This window comes from Rattus norvegicus, chromosome 8 (assembly GCF_036323735.1).
Source record: "Rattus norvegicus strain BN/NHsdMcwi chromosome 8, GRCr8, whole genome shotgun sequence".
Classification (NCBI taxonomy): domain Eukaryota; kingdom Metazoa; phylum Chordata; class Mammalia; order Rodentia; family Muridae; genus Rattus; species Rattus norvegicus.
The window spans coordinates 123,384,384-123,400,858 of NC_086026.1; the positions used below are offsets into that span (position 1 = coordinate 123,384,384).

The 16,475-nt window shown below is 46.4% G+C and overlaps 1 protein-coding gene and 1 long non-coding RNA gene across 6 annotated transcripts in view; both read right to left on the reverse strand.

Annotated features, from left to right (window-relative positions):
• Cmtm8 (CKLF-like MARVEL transmembrane domain containing 8) overlaps positions 1-16,475 on the reverse strand; it is a 65,124-nt gene that overhangs the window by 24,216 nt on the left and 24,433 nt on the right. The gene's annotated exons all lie outside the window — the stretch shown is intronic.
• The window catches only part of LOC134480243 (uncharacterized), a 26,054-nt gene continuing 14,396 nt past the window's right edge, over positions 4,818-16,475 (reverse strand). Inside the window, exons 1-2 of the long non-coding RNA XR_010054500.1 lie at positions 13,519-16,475; positions 4,818-11,982 (exon numbers count right to left, since the gene is read on the reverse strand). The exon at positions 13,519-16,475 is cut by the window's right edge and continues 14,396 nt beyond it. This is a non-coding gene — a long non-coding RNA (uncharacterized LOC134480243). The remainder of the gene's footprint in view (positions 11,983-13,518) is intronic.

Here is a 16,475-nt window from a genome sequence, read left to right on the forward strand (position 1 = left end):
CAATCAGGCAGGTTCCAGGTCAGCCTGGGGCATGTAGGGAGTCTCTGTCTCCAACAAAACGATTACATAAAGGACTTTGTATCATTCTTTCCATTTTCTCAAAGGTTGCTTAGATTTTCAAAATTAAAGTTGGTGACCTGGGAGCATTGCTCCGTGGCAGTGGGCTTACTCACTGGTGCACTGCAAAGCCGAAACACAGCCAACCAAAACTGAAGTTGAGGGAGAGCGAACAACCAAATACAGAATACTGCTGTGGAAAGCTAACCACACCAGGGGGTTCAGAAATGTATCACCTCCGGGAGCTAAGAATAAGACCCAAAAGCTACTTTCTGTCTCAAGTCTGAGACTAAACCCTTAGCTATGTTGTACTTGGAAACCTGACCCAGGAACACAACAGAAACAGGTGGGCCCAAGCGACACTGGTCAACTTCGTTACTATAAGAGGCGCTGATCTCAAAGTCTGGCTGCACTGCAGATCTCAAAGCGTTTATGCATTGGCTAAATGATCCCTAAGCACATATCAAATAAAAATTTGCAACTTGTTAGCACTAATGCTCTCAAGAGAATATTGAGACCCAGGAGAGGTCTCCACTCCCCAGAAAGCTATGACTACCAGCCATGCCAAACCAGACGGCAGGAGGGTCTGCAAGTTCGAGGCCAGCCTGGTCTACATAGTGCTGGGATTAAAGCATGAGCCACTATGCTGATATGAGGCCCAGGTTGACATCAGCTCTTACTTCTCTTGCCTTAGCTCCCCGAGTGCCTACACGTGGCTAGGTCTTATTTAATTTAATTAACAGAAGTTGAATGGAAGGGCATATTTAGATAAGGTCTCCTTATAAAGGGACCACTAAAAGAAAAATAAATTTTTTTTGAGATAGTTTCTCCATGTAGCCCTGGCTGTCCTGGAAATATCTTTGTTGACCAGGCTGACCTCAAACTTATAAATCTGCATGCCTCTGCCTCCTGAGAGTAAAGGCATGCGCCACCACTGCCTGGCTTCAAAAAAATTTTTTTAAAGACTGAAAATACTTCAGGAAAAAAGTTACCTTTTTTTTATTTTTAGATTTATTTATTATATGTATGTGAGTACACTGTCGCTGTCTTCAGACACACCCAGAAGAGGGCATCGGATCCCATTACAGATGGTTGTGAGCCACCATGTGGTTGCTGGGAATTGAACTCAGGACCTCTGGAAGAGCAGTCGGAGCTCTTAACCACTGAGCCATCTCTCCAGCCACACGTGTGTTTTTAATATGCGTTGTTTGTAATTTTAAAAGGGTTAATCTTGTTTTATACATGTGGAGGTCTTATCTGCATGTGTGTCTGTGCACCTCATCCATGCGGCCCTGCAACTGCCGGTACAGACAGTTGTGAGCTGCCAGGTGGGTGCTGGGAACTGAACCAGGGTCCTCTGGACGGGTAGCCAGTGCTCTTAACTGTTTTCTTTCCCATCCCAGCATCTCTACCTTAGATCCTTAGATCCTTATACAACCATGTCAGTTAGGTTACAGAACTGTTTGAGCTGTGAATGACCTCGCAGCCTGCTGGGGGAGACTGGTCTCCTGAATCACCTCTGCCCTGGAGTTTCTTGTCAGTCAGTTCGCCTGATTTTTTTTTTTTTCAGAGCTGGGGACCGAACCCAGGGCCTTGCGCTTGCTAGGCAAGCGCTCTACCACTGAGCTAAATCCCCAACCCCTGCTTGATTTTTTAAAATGAGTCTCACTCTGAGGCTCTAAGTAGATGGTGTCAGCCTTGAACTCCTGATTCTCTTGTCTCTGCCTTCCAAATGCCAGAGTTATGGATGTGCGCACCATCATACTGAGTCTGTAAATTAATTTCCAAGGCATTTTCCAAATCCTTCCCCAACACAAACTGTATCATCTCACATACGAGCTTTCATTTTTAACTGCCAAGTGCCCCTGAGTTGTAAGGACCCCTCCACCCCATCAACTACCACAAGCTAGTAATCAAGTCCTCTGAGAAGGCGAGGGAACAGCAGAAGAAATGCTATTTTATTTTTCCTCTTCAAAGTTTGTGCTCCGGAATGCTCACACCAGAAGTGAAAGGGGCTGATGCTCACTATGCACCCTCTGTGGGAGGCTCTCACTGTGTCTACATGGTCACAGAAGCTGATTCAGTGATGAGAATGGCCTGCTGAAAAGAGTAAGGATGGGGGCTGGGGAGACCCAGGCTCAGGGGGAAGGGTGGTAACTAGGTTCAAATCCAGAGCACTCAGAGAAAAGGCCAGCCATGGCTGTGGGTGTTCTGCTAACTTCAGCACTGAGTGGGGCTGGGGAAGGGGGACAGAAACAGGAGGAGGCTCAGAGGAATAAAGGGGACAGTGGTGTGGCGGGAGACTTATCACCCTGTCTGGCCTCCATGAATGGACACACACACACACACACAGACACACAGACACAGACACACACAGACACACACACACACACACAGACACAGAAAGAGAGAGGGGGGAGAGGGAGAGGGGGGAGAAAGAGAGAGAGGCATGCACGTGGATGTGCATAAAATGAGGGGATTTGCTTGATTTTCCTTTAAATCTGGGGTCAGCTTTCTAAGGATCATCTGTCTTCATCTGTCTTAGGAAGATTTGTATTCCCTGTTCAGTGATTTGCTCATAAATCTTCCAGAAGAGGCACAAACACAGGAGCTGGGAGGGAAGGCTGTGTTTAGGACCACTTATTAAAGTATTACAGTATGGAGATTGGGGAGGATGGCTCTGGCGCCCTCTGTTGGCCAGGCTAAACATTGTCATCCTCTGACCTACCTGAGCTGGCTTTGTTTGTGGTTGCCCTTCCCAACAAAATCTGAGTAACATGGGCAGGGTACCCCACCCCTGATCCCTCTGGCTCAGGGAAGAATACCAACATTTATACAGGCACCATTTCCAAGGCACCAGAGAATCCCAGAGGTCAGCACACAAACAGCCTTTGAGGCTGACAGGCAAGTTTTGACCAGAAGTGAAGACTGTCCTAGGACTGGAAAAGAGAAGCCTAAACCCAAGACAGGAAAATGGGTCCCAGATTATTTTGTCCCAGTGGAGAAACCCGATGTGTTTGTTAGCCAGCTTTCTGTACTGTAACAACTAATTACCTGAGATCATGGGATTATGGGGAGGAGAGGCATCAGGACAGATGTACACACAAGAAGAAAACCACTGGCCTTATAGCTGGAAGTCAAAAGAGAGAGGAAGAGGGGGCAGGGTTCTACAATCCACTGGGCCACCAATGACTTAAAGACTTCCTTCAGGCTCCAGTTCCTAAAGGTTTGACCATCCCTAAAGGAGCCAATATGAGGGCTATGTGGTTATCCCATGGTTCTATGCGGGACACTCGAAATCTAAATTGCAGGGGCTGGAGAGTTGACTTAGCAGCTAAGAATACTTTGTTGCTCTTGCAAAGGAGCTGGATTTGATTTCAAACACCCACATGACAGCTCGTAACCATCTAACAACTCCAGTCCCAGGAGACACAATGTTCTCTTCTACCTCTGTGGCCATCAGACATACCTGTAGGTAAACACCCATACACAGAAAACCATAAGATAAACAAAACATTTTTTAAAGATGTACTTATTATGTTTACAGCGATGCACCTGCATGTCTGCCTGCAAGCCAGAAGAGGGCACCAGATCTCATTACAGATGGTTGTGAGCCACCATGTGGTTGCTGGAAATTGAACTCAGGACCTCTGGAAGAGGAGACAGTGCTCTTAACCTCTGAGCCATCTCTCCAGCCCAATAAATAAAATTTAAACAAACAAACAAAAAACCCAAGATCTGGGGTTGGGGATTTAGCTCAGCGGTAGAGTGCTTGCCTAGGAAGCACAAGGCCCTGGGTTCGGTCCCCAGCTCCGAAAAAAAAGAACCAAAAAAAAAAGAGTAAAAATTTTGTTGGGGATTTAGCTCAGTGGTAGAGCACTTGCCTAGGAAGCGCAAGGCCCTGGGTTCGGTCCCCAGCTCCCAAAAAAAGAACCAAAAAAAAAAAAAAAAAAAAAAAAAAACCCAAGATCTAAATCACCACAGCAGGTATGCGTGACTCATTCACGCACTGACTACCCATCTGTAATCTGGCAGTGTTCATGCTCACTACTGAGGCACCACTGGGTCAGAGAGACGAGTCTACTCTTAGAAGGGCTGAGTTACCAGCATAACTCAGGGAAGTCAAACTGGCCAGTGTGACGGACTGCTGGAGAAGTCAGATGGGGGGATTTGCTGTATGTTCTCTGAAGCACAGAAGGGTACGTGGTCCAGAGAGAGCAGAAGACCCAACCACATAAAACATATGTTCTGACACGTCATTTTCATATATTAGTTTGTGAAATATATACATATATATATATCCTCTGCATATGATATAAGTGAAAAGGATGTGTGTATAGGCCGCCGCTTTTCCATTATAGGAAAGGTTGAAAATGAAACCTAAAGGCCATATGTGTTTCTATTTGCATAAAGGATTTCTCAACTGGTGGTGACTTTGCCCCCACTGGGGCCTTTGGCAATGCCTGGACATGCCTCTTACTGTCATGACTCAAGTTGGGGGTGTGCTACTGATATCTGATAGGTAGAGCCTAGGAATACTGTTGGGTACCCCACCATGTATATAAGAAAGCCCCCTCCGGAGTTTATCCAGCCCAGCGTATAGAAGGATCAACAAGCCTTTTTCACACCATGTGTACAACACAGGGTTAACAGAAGTGGGGAGTGGTTATCAAGTGTTTTTATCATACTCTGGTCATTTGATGTGTGATACATTAACTGGTCAAGGCCTATTTGAAAACCGAGTTTAATTTGGAAAAGACACACACACACACACACACACACACACACACACACACACACACACACACACACACCACAGTGGTAATGTGGAAAATAGGCAAGGGTCTCTAGTAAACTTCAGGAGCCCATGTTTCTCAGCTCCCTTCTCTGATCTGCACACATATGGACATGTACCAAGAGCTAGAATCAAGCACAAACCTTGACAGCCAGTTTCATTACTGCTCAATCACGATTACCTCATGGGACTAGTTAAAGTCAAAACAACTCTTTTGCATTTTTTAAAATTAGGTTCTCTCAATGTAGTCCTGGCTGACCTGGAACTTGATATATAGACAAGGCTGGCCTCAGATTCAGATACTCCCCTGCCTCTGTCTCTGGAGTATTGGGGTTGAAGGCATATGACACCACATTTGATTCAAAACAATTCGTAAAGCAACCCACAGTAGGGCTGAGTTTTGGAGCATCGGGAGTTATAGGCTAAAAGTAGGGGACCAGGAAAGTGGCCCAGTGGGCAAAGTGCTTGTTCTATGAGCACAGGAACCTGGGTTGGATCACTGGCACCTACATAAAAACGTTGGGTACAGGGGCTGAGGATTTAGCTCAGTGGTAGAGCGCTTACCTAGGAAGCGCAAGGTCCTGGGTTCGGTCCCCAGCTCCGAAAAAGAACCAAAAAAAAAAAGTTGGGTACAGCATCAGGCGCCTGCACCCCAGCATCAGGGTGCAGAGACAGGTGGACCATGGCTGGCAATGGAACTCCCTGACCAGCCCCCTGAAACAAAATGGCAAACTCCCTGTTCAGCAAAGAGACCCTAGCTCAAGAAATGAGGTAAGTCAGTTGGCCATGCACAAAAGGAAGATAAAAATAAAGCTGAGAAGAGGGGTGACAGTGGGAGAAGGAGGGTGAGAGGGAAGAAAAGGGGGGTGAAAAATGACCAAACTCCACTCACTAAATGTATGAAACTGTCAGACCAGAAATCCTGGGGAAAGGCAGAAAAGCAACGAAGATGTCCCTGTGTCAACCTCTGAACACACACACACACACACACACACACACACACACACACACTCACACACATGCATACTCACACACACACACTCACAGGCACAGACATTTAAACACACACAAACACATGCTCACACACACAAATACACAATCACACACACGAACACACAATCACAAATACAAATATAGTAACACACAGGCACACACAGGCATTCAAACACACATACATTCAAACATACACACTCACACAGACACACACACACACACTCACTCAAACACACACACACACACACACACAAACACACACATACATACAGCTAAGTGGACATTGCTTGTGAAAGAAAAAAAAATCTCATCAAAATTCCAAACTAAACACTCAACCATAAACCAATGAAATACAAATCAACAACTTTACTTATTTTTATGACTCAAAACCGTTATTATTTTTTTTAAAGATTTATTTATCTATTTTATGTACAGCATTCTGCCTGCATATGTGACTACAGGCCAGAAGAGGGCACCAGATCTCATTACAGATGGTCGTGAGCCACCATGTGGTTGCTGGGAATTGAACTCAGGACCTCTGGAAGAGCAGTCAGTGCTCTTAACCGCTGAGCCATCTCTCCAGCCCTCAAAACCGTTATTTACAGCTCAAAGATGGTGCTGACAACAGCCAGGCAGATTCTTTTAGGTTTATCCAAACAATACCCATGTCATCTGACAACTCCTGGAACAGTGACCCGGCTCATGCCATTCTCCCACTGCTAGCACAGCTGCGGCCAGGCCTTTCTGGTCTGTGGCATTGACCTACCTGTGGCCTAGCTGGGTTCTTAGATAATCAGTCTTTGTCCCAATGTCACGAGCCCGTGACAAAGCACTACAATTCACCACCAAGGTGACTACAAACACAGGTGTCTGCTCTGAAAAAAAATGGCAGGCTGCAGGCAAATTCAGACTTCCAGAATTTGCTTACTGCATTAAACTAATATAAGAAATTTGTTGTTAATCTCTGGAAAAGCAAGCGTGGACCATTGAGTGGGAAACACCAGCAAGGTGTGTTGGTTCTGAATGCTTGCCTTCCAGCACTGAAGTCATCCATTGTGGTCTTCACATTTAACCTACCAAAAGCAACCTATCCTACACACACACACACACACACACACACACACACACACACACACACACACATGCATCATGTTTTGTTTTCTGAGTGATTAAAGGTGCGTGCCACCACCATCCAGCTGGACTGTAATTATTTTGAGTGGTTTTCCCTGACAGAGAATAGACATCTGTTCTTGCATAGTTTTGGTTAGTTGGTTAGTTGGTTAGTTAGTTAGCTAGATAGTTAGTTGGATGGGGTGTGACATTACTCCTATGGAGGTCCAGAGGGCGACTAGCTAAGGTTCTGTCCCGTCTTTCCACGTCATAGTTTTGGGGATAGAACTCAGATCATCAGACTTGTCGGCAAGCACTGTGACATACTGAGCCATTTTGCAGAATTGGAACTGACTTATCAGCAATCTCCATCCGGGCCCAGCATTCATCCTCCTCCTCATTTAGAATGTTGTATTTCAATGACGTTTCACAGTCTTGTTTCATAAACGTCATGGATACTGTAGATTTCTAAATTTATATTTTGAAATTGCTTATTACTTATGTACAGAAATGGAACTGGCTCATGATTTATTTTTTTAACGGGTGGGTGTTTATTTGTGCCAGTGGCCATGTGTGGTAGCTTGTAAGAATGGTCCCCATAGGCTTATATATGAGCATGCTTGGTCTGCAGTTGGTGGAACTGCTTTGGAAGGATTGGGAGGTGTGGCCTTATTGGAGGAAATGTGTCACTAGGGGCGGGCTTTGGGGTTTCAAGTGCCAAAGCCACTCCCAGTGTCTCCTCTCTCTGCTTCCTGATGTGGTCAGATGTAAGCTCTCATCTACTGCTCCAGCACCATGCCTGACTGCCTGCTGACCCGCTCCCTGCCATGATGGCCATGATGGCCACAGACTCTAACTCCTAGAGCTCCAAGAAATGTTTTCTTCCGTACATTAGTGTCTTTTCACACTAGAAAGTAACTAAGACCCTGTGGAAGCCAAGAGGGCATCTTGGCTCAAGAGGGTACAGGTGGTTGGGACCCGCAGGACAGCCTCCTGACAGTGCCGAGATGCTTTTTAGTCCCTCTACGTACGGTTTAGCTTAAATCTCTTTTCAGGAGGGTGTTTTCAATCCTGTGGCTCTCTGAAACCTCCCACTCGCTGCTCATCTGGGGGAAATCTGTCGGTTTTCCTTCACGGCTCTCAAGTAGAAGAGGGAACTCATCCTCAACCTTGGGGTCCAATGGTACACGCAGCGTTGAGCACACATAGTCTTCTAAGAAAATTTTAATAGGTTAAGATGTTTTAGTACATTTGTGAGTTCAAACTTTAGATTTAGTGTTTCTCTGAATAATGAAAAACAGAACTACTGCCTGGGGCCATGGTTTCTCATGGTCACGCCAGGCGGTCCCTGGTTAGAATATGGAGGCTGCAGCCTCTGGCTCATTCACCGATGCTCCTGCAGTCATGTATGCTCCCTGGGTGATCTCATGATTGCTGCTGTAAGAGACTTTAAAGCCTTTCTCATTCCTGGCTTAACCTTCCGATCACCACTGAGCCTCGGAATCTTGCTTTCTTCATCCTGAAAATGACCAGACATCCCGAACCAGGGCCAATTTGTATTTCAGTATTTGATTCAAATTTGATAAACCACTGGTATCTAAGGTGTCCTAAGAAATGCCGGCTGCGTTTGCATTTAGTTCCCCTCATGAATGAATGTCAGTTCCTTCATTCTGTTGTAAGCTCAGGAGCAAGCACTGGTCACGTGTTTGCAGAGTCCTGGACACGGGGACCATGGAATGCACACTCAGATGACCTGGGGTTAGACTCCAGTCTAGCTATGTGCCATCTGTCAAGTGATTCAATCTTCTGGAACCTTTGTTTTATGGCCCACAATAAAATACGCCAAGAAAATAGTATATATCACATGAACTAAGATTTTATTATTTCTTTTAAAGCCGTAGATGAATCATTGTGAATGAATTCATTGTATGTCAAATGTTAAGCATAAAATCCCACTTTGGATAGGGGTCAGCTGGGAAACCATGATTCTCGGGTTCCCAGTGGTCACATCTATAATCTTACCAGGAGTCTCCAGGCAAGTTGTGTGTGTGTGTATGTGTGTGCAGGCGCTGTTGCGTGCATGTGTGTGTGGAAGCCAGGGCCAATGGCAGGTGTCAGTTTAAGTATGTTTCTACCTTATGTATTTGAGACAAGGTCTCTCACTGAATGTGAAGCATCCTGATTTAGTCACACTGGCTGTCTAGGGACCCCTGTGTACCTTCCTTCCCTCTCCTCACTGGTGGGACCACAGACATGCGATACTGCGCTACGCTTGTTTAGGTGAATTCTGGGGGTACTGGGCTCAGGTCTCCGTGCTTTCACGGGAAGCACTTTACCAGCGGAACCATCTCCCCAGCATTCCATACGGTCTCCACATCTTCTCCACAAACAACCAGAGCTGGTACCAACATCTCTCCTGCAATTTTTTTTTTTGGTTTTTTTTTTTTTTTTTTTTTTGGTTCTTTTTTTTTCGGAGCTGGGGACCGAACCCAGGGCCTTGTGCTTCCTAGGTAAGCGCTCTACCACTGAGCTAAATCCCCAGCCCCTCCTGCAATTTTTTAAAAAAAAAATATTTATTTTTGTTATTTTTAGTTGTATGTGTGTGTTCATGCAGATGCCTGTGGGTCTCGCTGCCCATGGAACTGTAGTTCCTGGTAATTGTGAGCTACCCCACATGGGTGCTCGGAACCAAACCTGGATCCTCTGCAAGAGCAGTGCATGCTCTTACCTGAGTCATCTCTTTACTGTGGCTTTGACTGCTCCTGTCCATAAGGTTGGGGAAGTGGAAAGCAGTATGCATTTTGATTTATTTCAGTTCTATTCATCTTGTTGACACTGAGATAATATGTGTATTCTACCAGTTTCTTATTTCCAGGATCCCGATGTTTTAATTTAACCATAGGCTGAATTAGTGTTCATGTACACACACGTGCATATCGACATGCTCATACAAATTTTATACCTAGTTTTATCTTGCGCCTCAAAGCAACCTCCTAAGGTGTGAGGGTTGGTACTAATGACTTAGGGAATGTAGCCCGTACCTGCTACCACACAACAAAGCAGAGGGCATTAGTAATGTGTCCCTGCTGCATAATACTCCACTTCTAGTTGGAAGCTAGGCATTTCCAGGGCCAAGAGTCCTGCCAGACTCATAGCTCTAGAGCTTGATTCTACCTGGTCTCTGCATTCCACAGGTTTTATCTGGGGAACCTTCTACAGCAAGGACTCCAGGGCTGAGACTATTTTGTTAAGCCTTATGTTAGTCAGGCATTCCTGTGGTGAAAAGGGAAACAATGTAAAAGAAGGAAGGTTTGCTAGGCTCAGCCTTCCAAAGTTTCCCTCAGCCATGATGGAGAGTGTGAGGAGCAGGCATGTAACACAGGAGCCTGGAAGCCAAGAGAGTGCACAAGCTTGTCAGCTCCCTCCTGTCCTTTGCTCCAGCTGGACCTGAGCCCTGGCTGCTGCTGTGTACACTCTAGGTAGGCCCTCCTCCTTAGCTAATCCTCTCTGGAAACACCCTCCCAAACACTCTGTCCCCCAGGAGCTTCTCCATCCAATCAAATCAATCAAGTTGCTGATAGGCTCAACAGCGACAGTCTCCACCAGACACAATGCCTGAGCCGCAAGGCTTTGTACAGTAAATCCAGGCATGGAGGTGGGGGTGGGGGCAAACTCAGTAGGTAAAGATACCTGAGGGATGATCCCTGAGATCCTAAGTTGTCCCCTGACTCTCTCCTACACACATACACACACACACACACACACACACACACACACACACACACACACTGATAAAAATTATAATATTAAAAATTGGCCTTAAAAGAAAAATCCCACATGGTTTACTTAGCCCTCAGGGGTGGCTTCTTCCCAGCCCAGTGAGAAAGCCAGTGTGCCCATCCATGTGTGGTAGAACTGACAGTGTCTACCTGGGATCAACAGTCTTCCTTATTCATGATATGTTCCTGCCCCATAGTAATCTACTAGAACCATGGATCAACAAGGGACGTAATTCACAGATTGTGTCAGTTAGAGATTAACAGTAACGATGTTAGTTATGAAAGTCTCTGTGGCCAGAGGCCTGACAAGACCAACTCATGGGGAGGAGTTACCACAGCTCACAGTTTTATGATAGAGTTGAGTCTGTGGCTGCAGTTTTGGCCTGGGTGCGAGGGGCAGCATCTTGGCACATCACTGGGTGGGTAAGAAGCATAAAACTAAACGGAAGTAGGCCAGGCTATCCTTCAAGCCCACCTCACACCACTGACCTACTTTAGCCAGCTAAGACTCACCTCTGCAAGAGTCCACGACCTCCCAAAACACTGCCCACAACTGGGGACCATGTGCTTAAACACTTGAGCCTAGGGAGGAAGATTTGACATTCAAATCATTGCACTAACCGGTAATAAAACCAAACACCTAGAGTGGTAGACTCTAAGAAAAGATATTCAAATACCTCTCAGAACGTCCCGAACTACGCTGACCATGGTTGACTGCATGTAACTGAAAGTACGCAAAAGAAACCTGAGGACCAAGGGGGACCAGAGTGCCTGGCTTCCGGAGTGCACCTGTGACCAGTAGTGTGGAGAACAAACTTGTGCCAAACGGTGCAGCCCGCTGCAATGAACCACTGGTGGCCCTTAGGGCACATCAAGCTGCCATCTGTCTTCGTTGTTGTCAAACGGGATTGTGTTCATCTGTTCATTTTTGACACAAGGTCTCACTGGGTAGCACTGGCTGGTTTCAAACTGGACAGGACCTGAAGAGGACCTTGGGTTCCTGATTTTCCTGCCTCTGCCTCTCACATGTTGGGATTAAAGGTGTGTGTGTTTGCCACCATGCCTGACTCGTTTTTAATTTGAGAGATTTAAAATGTTTACACGTTGACTTTTTACAATTTTTCGTAAGTAACCGACTCACACCGTGATAGCTGTTTTTCAAGCCACGGTGCAGAAGTGAGCCAACGGTGCAGAAGAAGAGCCCACACACCGGTCATCTTCTGGTCTCTGCCCACACAAATGATAACACTAAAACAAAACAAAACAACAAAAAAATGCTGTGTGTTATGCTGGCAACTATCAAATATCTTAGTTTCTGTCCCATCTCCTGATTGGATGGTTTTCCTTGAACTTGGCAACCTCACAAGCCTGGGTGCATCAGGCAGCACCATAGACACATATGCTATCTAGGTTTCTGTGGCATCATCTGTGAAGTTCTTGACATGATGAAAACCCTGTCATAATGTATTTCCCAAAACACTCCATGCCAGGACCTGATGTGTGTCTGCACACGGCTGCCGTCACGGTAAGTACTGAGACATTGAAAAAAAGTCACCATTCGGCAGCGATGACGTGGGACTGGCACTGGCTCTGCAGCTCACCCTGTGCCCGGCCTTACGAAAGCCTCCCCTTTTATTTTAGTTTTAGCTGTGTGTACGAGGGCCGGGGTCTGGGTGTGCGTGAGTGTGGGTGTCTGAGGAGGTCGTAGGTCGGATCTTCTGGAGTCAGAGGTGCTTTCGAAACCACCTCTCATGGGTGTGCAGAACTGAACTCAGATCCTCTGCAAGAGATCCATGCCCTTAACCACTAAGCCATCTCCTCCAGTCCCCAAAATTAATTATAGACTTATAAAAAGTTGCAAAAAATAGTACAGAGAGAGATCTTCTACGCCCATCACCCAGCTCCTAACGCAGTGTCTTATGTAACTGGTACTTTAGGTCCAAGCCAGAGAACAGGTATGGGCACAGTCTTAAGCCATCCCCAGAGCTTAAGTGGGTCTCACCATTCATGCATATACTTATTATTATGTATTATTATTGTTGTTGTTGTCATTGTTGTTATTGCTGGCTTCAGTCTCTCAACCCCCCTGCCTCAGCTCACCAAGTGCTGAGATTACAGCCCAAATGACCACATACACTTGTATATTTACTATTTCTGTGTGCACCAGATCTTCACGTATAAAGCAAGTCCCTTGCATTTTACCTTTAGTACACAACCTAAAATCCAGCCACCTCCAGTATATAATCAACGCTTCGCTGGGAGCAAGATTCAAGGACCATTCCCTCTCCTCCCCCACGAGATCTGTGTTTGTTCTTCCATTGGGTCAGAGGGCAAAGAGTCAGACCAGATTAGCTGCGCCCTCTGAGGGCATGTCTCCCTGGTCAGCTTCGACTGTTCCCTCACAAGAAAAAGCCACATAGATTTGCATCTGGTCCAGTCATGGTGGCACGGACCAGCACTTAGAAGGCAGAGGCAGGTAGATTCTGTGAGTCAGAAGTGAGCCTGTTCTATTTAGTGAGTTTCAGGACAGACTGGGACACAGTGTGATCTTGTCCCAAAAAAAGAAAGAGAAAAAAAGAAAAGAGAAAGAAGGCTAAGCCTACACCTATCACTAGCTTTCTTGAAAACCAAGCTCAAGACACTGTGGAATCTTTCGGCTCTAACAGCCCAGACACCAGAGAGCTCCCAAAATAGAGACAGGAAAAAAACAAAACTTTCCCCTCAAACAATTGACAGGCCTTTTCCTTTTTGGCACGGAGAACTCATTCAACCAAATATTTTTACCTCCAGGTCCTGTAGAATGGAGACATGTAAACACAATGTTCTACACGCTGGGGCTGCGCTTTGTAAGCGAGGTTTCACAAAGAAGAGACACGGAAGCCACCTCAAGCTAACGATACTTCCTGGCCAGGAACGGGTAAGAGTCACAGACGGTGTGTGCACTTGTGGTCCCAATTTCCTGGTGAGGCAAGAAGTTTCCAAGATAGAGGGCAGCCTGGGCTACACAGGAAGAGCCTATCTCAAACAAACCAATGAGTAGAGATAGCAAAAGGAAACAGTTAAAAATCCAGAGGGGCACACAGTTCCCTACTGTTATGTGTGTGTGTATGTATGTTGTATGTATGATATATGTATGTATTTGTTATGCAGTTCACTCTCCCTGATACCTTGATTCTCAAACTGGTGTGTTTGAGAGTGTGTGTGTGTGTGTGTGTGTGTGTGTGTGTGTGTGTGTGTGTGAAAGAGGGGGGGCAGGGGAGAAAGGAGGAGAAGAGGGATGGAGACAGAGAGAAAAACATTTCATCTTTTGGTTTCATCTGACCATTCTAGATTTCTATGTCAGCCCCTCTCGCCTCTCTCCCCTCTGTTATGAGACGCTATTCAATACCATACCTAGCCAGTTTAGAGGGAACACACTCACATTCGAGCATGTGCATACATGCACACATGCACACATGCATGCATGCACACAGAGTTAAGGCGTATAGGTATTTTTTGCCTGCACAATATATGTGTGCACTACTTGTGTGCCTAGTGCCCTTGAAGGCCAGAAGAGGGCATTTGATCCTCTGGAACTGGAGTTACAGATGGTTGTGAGGCGCCATGTGGGTTCTAGGATGTAACCTGGGGCAACATGTGCTCTTAGCAGCTGACCCATCTCTCCAGCCCCTAAGGGCACTATTTTCAAGGGTGGCCACCAGAATAGTTCCAGGGAAAACAGAGCTTAGAGTCAAACTGGAACTCAGGGTCTTGCTATGACAAGGTTGCAGGAAATCGCTAGAATCTGACTGGTAAATGCAGGAGCAAGGGCTTTCCCCTTACAAAGGTCGGGGTGGCAGGATGATGAACCCCTCCCCCCAGAAACAGCTGAAGCCACTGAGTCAAGACTTGACTCCACCTGGGGGTCATAAAGCAGGGATTTAGACCCCTCTTGCTTCTTCTGGTTGTCACCAAGTTCACAAGCTCTTTTCTTTAAGTCTCACAGTGGTCTCTGTGAGACCGGAGGAGCCTGTCTCCAGGATTTGCCACAGGTCTTTGTGTGTTTCTCCTTCTCTCCAGAGAACATAGTTTACCACACAACCATGAACAGATGACCCAGGTGTAGGGAGTCTTCCACCTCCAACAGAAGAAACAGCCACGTGACCAAACCAGGTTGGTCAGGACTTCCTTCTGTGCTTGGTTAGCACCAAGAAAAAATAAACTCATCTGCCAGGTGTGATGGGGTGTGCCTTTATTCCCAGCACTGGGGAGGTAGAGGCAGTCTGTTGTAAGTTTGAGGTCAGTCTAGATCACAGAGTTAGTTCCAGTCAGTGATAGACAGTGAGTCTCTGTCACAAACAAACAAACCCTCAAGTTCTAACTATACAGGTATTGAGATGGCATCTGCACCACAAAGGTAACTTTCTAAAGAGATCCAGCCTTCGGGGCTGGGGATTTAGCTCAGTGGTAGAGCGCTTACCTAGGAAGCGCAAGGCCCTGGGTTCGGTCCCCAGCTCCGGAAAAAAAGAACCACAAAAAAAAAAAAAAAAAAAAAAAGAGATCCAGCCTTCCTAGATAAACTCCGCACCTCATGCTGAACCCCCGCCACAATGAACACAGCCTCGAGTAACTTTTGAGGCAACTCAGCCTCCTTTTTGATCTTATTTAAGCCAGTGTAGCCAAATTTCCACCGTCCTTAACTACCTCACGGTGGAGAGTTAAAAAGAATGTCGGCGACGGTGTCAGGAAGTTTGTGCCTTCCAGCAAGTACTCAGCACACGGTACTGATCACTAGTGTGCTAGGTGCAAAGTGCTGTGCCAGCTGGGGTGCCTACAGAGGGAAGAGAGGAAAAGTCAAGCTGTCGCTGGTGGCACCCACGAAGCCCTGGGTCTGACATAGTGGCCATCCATCTGCCACAGCGATTTGACTGTCAAAAGAGAAAAACAGGTTTCGGCCTGTTCTAGGCCACTTACCCGGCCTCTGTTTCGACACACGATGCTTGCCCAACTATCTGTTAAAAGTGCAGAGGGCACGTCCCTCCTGTGTCTAAGATTATCACTACAGGCTCAGCATTGTGCGTCTGTTCAGTTTTCCAAGGGAAATCTAAACCTTTTGATAGCTGGTTTTTTACACAGTGGCAATGAACTCAAGGGAAGCAGAGTCCTGTGCTTGGGACAGAGGACACAGTATCTATCTGCCCATTCTGATCACCCTCAAAAGGCAGCTACCAGAATTGTCAGCAGAGTGAATTCTGCGCCTTTCTACCTCCTCCCCCAGCTCGCAATATTGTTATTATATTATTATTATTATTCTGAAGGAATGTTTTTATGTAGCAAAGGATGACCTTGAACTTTGAGGCCCTCTGCCTCTGCTAGTCTAAGGAATGGGTGCTCTGCACAGGCTTGGGAAGCACTCTTGCCAACTCGGCTACTTCTCCAGCACACCCTTGCTTTCTTTTCAAGATTAAACAATTCTCTCTTAACCACAGGGCTGGAAAGCGGGCACCATGGAAATGCTAGCTACCTATTCAGTGAGTACTGCAGTTCCTTAAGGAAGTTCTTCCCGGGAGCTGCCCTAAATGAGTTCACCCAGACCAGCAGCTCCTACAAATGAGAGGGAGAGAGAGAGGACATGGGAGACTCGACCTCCAGAGCTCACTGTGTGGGAATGGTGAGGTGTATCAGGTACCAGAAACTGACCTGAAGGAATGGGGAGGTGGCTCCGCCATTTACAGCATTTTTCGGCTCTTCTAGGGCAAGAG